Genomic DNA, 4,173 nt, shown 5'->3' with positions numbered 1-4,173 from the left:
ACAATTCTGGATTTAGAAACTTCATCTTCAAGCTAAAGCTTATGAAGGTTATTGTAGATTCAGGTTTGAAGTGAGGAATTGAAAATTACTGTTGTATTGCTTGCTTTTGAAGATGTGGCCAATTGCCTGTTTAGTGGGTTGTTGTGTTGAGTACCGTTAACTTTACTTTTGATAACTAAATTATGGCCTAATGTTCTACGATTTAGTTTCCTTATATGTCGTACATAACACTAATAATTGTTTAAGTATTCATTCTACAATAGAAAAAATACACAAAAACTTAAATGAGCGCTGTACAATTCTTGCGCTCACATGGTGCGCGCTGTATTTTATAATATACTATTAAAAAAAATGCTGCTACCGTTGGACAGCTAGCCTGGACTCTCTCTCTCTCTTATCTCGTTCATCGTTTTTCTCTTTTCTCTCAAAGTAAAACAAAAACAACCGCCCCTCTTCTTCACCTTCTTCAAGTTCGCATCCAGCTCCGCCGCCGAAGCCCCCCACCCAACTCCGACCAGACCCACCATTGAACGCCCCATAGTGGTCCAGTGCGGCCGGCGTAACAGACACCGTTTGCTTCGACGATACGCAACCCATAGCGGCCGCGCCACCCGCTCGCCTTACCAACCCATCGGATTCAACGGAGTGAGGAAAGCAGTAGCCTCTTTTTCCTCCTCCCACACTATCATGGACGCTGCTGTATCTATCTATATAATATAGTAGTAGTAATTTGCTTCTCTAAAAGAATAGTGAGAATCTGAAACCAAGAAAAGTTGGCAGAATTATACCAAAACAACTCTGGGTATGTATTTGACTTTTACGTTGATTTGGATTTGGTAATGGGATTTGTGACACCCAAATCCATTTTAATTTTAAATGAAAACGCACGCGGAAAAACTATGAATATAAATAAATATTTAACGAGAAAATAGTGAAATAAATTTTTATTTAAAATATATTACTCAAAATAACATCTTTAGTTAAAGCTAAATACAAAATATTTGACTCGCCATTCGACCTTCCACGCGTCTCCGGCCTTTAAAACCTGAAAATGTTGAATATGGGATGAGTATACAGGGTACACTCAGTGTGGGAAACATCCAATAATTGTCCACGTTAATAAAATGAGAATCACATATGATCAATACATTCGTGACTGAAAGTCGCACGGTGGCATACCAAGGACTTTAATGTCCTGGACCGATTGAGCCAGCCCCTGGCGACTGGTTGCAACCATAACTTTAACATGAAATCGCATTGTGGCATACCAAGGACTTTAATGTCCTGGACCCATTGAGCGGGCCCCTAGCGATATAATTTAATGCAACTCACATACGGTAAACACATAATATTAAAATGGACAAAGATTAACCACAGCATGTACTGAAATAAATCCCACACCTGAATTTTGAACTTGAACTTGAACTTCAACTTGTATGCTAACTTGAGTAAATCAAATAAAAGTAACGTCCTAGTCGCGCCGCACCTAGTCAGATAAATTCAAATAATAACATATAAGGCCTAGTTGAACTTTAAAAATAATAATAATAATACTAGTTTAAATCATAAAACCATTCAAAGTCGTTGATCTAATAAATTATATAATAGCTTTTCCTTATAAAAAGATTTGGGCTCAATACTTAAGTAAAACTAACTTCAAATTAATAATGCAAATTTGAATATGAAATTTAATAATATCCTTTGTAAAAATATATGCAAATGCAGCCCATAAAAATAAATAGAATTAAGCCCAATCATCTAATAAATTTGAGCCCATTTAAAAAAAACAAACTATCCTAGGCCCAAGCCCAAGTCCACTTTTCCAACTCCCCCAATTTACACACACTCACACCCTAATTGCTCACAAAACTCACGCAGCCCCCACTTCCCTTTTCTCTCTCCCTCGGCCCCCTTCCTGCCGCCGCCACCGGACGGCAGCGCCGTCGCCGGAGGCCGGCGGCTCTGCCTCCCCTTGTCCTCTCCTCAACCTCTCTCCCTCTTCCTCATCTCTAGCTCCCCATCGACCTCTCTCCCTCCTCCCTCGGTTGTTGCCTACCTTCTACCCCTCGCCGCGCCCAGCCGCGGCCGCACCCCCTTTTCCGGTGACCCTCGCAGCCACCATTTCCTTCCCGGCATCGCCCTCACCTTCCTTCTCTCTCCTGGCCGATAGCAGCACCACCATCGCCGCCCTTGCGTTGACAGCGGCGCTGCCCAGGCGCCTTCTCCCTCCTCCCGATCAGAAATGCACCGCAGCAGCCGAGTCCATAGCGCCGCCGCCCCTGCCTCTCTCCGCCGGCCGCCGTGGCGCATGCAGCGCACGGCGCCGACTCCCCTCTTCTCTGTCCCTATTCTATGCCACGAACTCCCACCTCCAGTTTCTTCTCCTATTTTTCCTTTTCTGTGTAATTAGTAATATCTCTGTTCTATTTGATTTCCTTATGGAATTTACAGAAAATAGTTTCAATGATATGTATGCAAGTTTGGAAATAAAACAAGAATTTCTTTTGTGGGAGTTTTGGCTGCTGCGTTTTTGCAAGACAAGAGAATAACTTGGATTTTGCTGAATTAAAAAAATCAGGAAAAGAACTTATCATAGTGTGAAAGAGCAGAAAATGAAGTTACCGGAAAGAGAAATCTGCTTGCTGTGTAAAAATTATGATTTGTAAGTTACAGAGCTAGGAATAAGATGAATAAATATGATGCAAAAACAATGGCGGTGATGAAGATGGATGTGGATAAAAAATAAGTAAGGCGGCTGTTTGATGCTTGGGTGCTACGGTTAATACGTGGGGATTTGAAGTCCACAAAATTAAACTTGAAGCAAACTTAGTTAAATCTCTAACAGAATTAAAATAAAAATTTATATTTAATATAATAGCTAATGTTTTAAAATTATGCAAAGTTACATAAATATATATTCGGCCCAACATCATAAATCTGGTCCAATATAAATAAGCTATAATTTATTGAGGCCCAAATTCATATTAAAAGAATATTTAGGAAAATAAATTTCTATTTTTATAGGTATAATTTATAGTTCAAAGTCACATCTAACTAGGGGCGCGACTAGATTCATCACAAACTCGACTAATATATATATATTAATAACTCGAAACTATAATAATTTTCAAATAAAAATTGCAAAGGAAGTAAACGGTTTTGGGCTGTGACAGGATTGGGGCTCAATTTCTGCACCATTTTTCTATAATTTTGGTTTTATGATTTTAGATGCCTTCAAAATTAGACGCCCATTTTGGTGGGGGATTGGTTGCAGCATACATAATAGTGACAGAGAATGAGAAAATAGAGGTGGTGGTGTGGGTGGTGAATATAATAATGTTATTCGGATAAATGAATAATATTGTTTATGAAAATGACACTATTATCTTATTAAAATGGCACTGTATGATTTTTCAAGTGACACTATCTAACTTGTCAAGTGATACTTTATATAAATAACACTATACATATATAAAAATAATACTTTTAATAATATATAATGACACTATTTTTTATAGTGATAATACTTGTCAAATGATACTATTAATATATCGAATTATTAATATATCGAATTGATATTATGTATTTTTTCAAGTGTTATTCTAAATTTTAAACTGTCATTTCAAGTGTTGAAATGTCATTTGAAGCGTTGAAGTGTCATTGTAAATTTTATAGTGTCATTTCAATTATTCAAGTGTCATTTGAAGTGTTGAAGTATCATTTCCATTCTTGAAGTGTCATTTGATGTGTTAAAGTGTCATTTCAAATGTCATGGTGTCATTTGAAGTGTTGAATTGTCATTTCAGATGTCATAGTGTCATTTCAAATGTCATAGTGTCATTTGAAGCGTTGAAGTGTCATTCTAAATTTCAAAGTGTCATTTGATGTGTTCAGGTGTCATTTGAAATGTCATAGTGTCATTTTAAGTGTTGAAGTGTTATTTTAATTGTTGAAGTGTCATTGTAAATTTCAAAGTGTCATTTGAAGTGTTGAAGTGTCATTTCAATTGTTGAAGTGTCATTTGAAGTGTTGAATTGTCATTGTAAATTTGAAAGTGTCATTTTTAAGTGTCATAGTGTCATTTGAATTCTTCAAGTGTTATTTGAAGTGTTGATGTGTCATTTGAAATATCATAGTGTCATTTAAATTCTTCAAGTGTCATTTGAAGTGTTG

At 37.1% G+C, this 4,173-nt stretch overlaps 1 long non-coding RNA gene across 1 annotated transcript; it reads right to left on the bottom strand.

The window, feature by feature from the left end:
- Window positions 1–225: 225 nt before the first annotated feature.
- On the bottom strand, window positions 226–2,986 carry LOC131016185 (uncharacterized). Its single transcript, XR_009098879.1, has 3 exons — window positions 2,623–2,986; window positions 1,402–1,486; window positions 226–1,045 (listed from the first exon to the last, which is right to left on the bottom strand). It is a non-coding gene; the product is annotated as an uncharacterized LOC131016185 (long non-coding RNA).
- Window positions 2,987–4,173: the final 1,187 nt, after the last annotated feature.

This window comes from Salvia miltiorrhiza, chromosome 1 (assembly GCF_028751815.1).
Source record: "Salvia miltiorrhiza cultivar Shanhuang (shh) chromosome 1, IMPLAD_Smil_shh, whole genome shotgun sequence".
Taxonomy (NCBI): domain Eukaryota; kingdom Viridiplantae; phylum Streptophyta; class Magnoliopsida; order Lamiales; family Lamiaceae; genus Salvia; species Salvia miltiorrhiza.
Note: the sequence above shows the minus strand (reverse complement) of the source record. Positions and strands in the feature narration are given on the sequence as shown.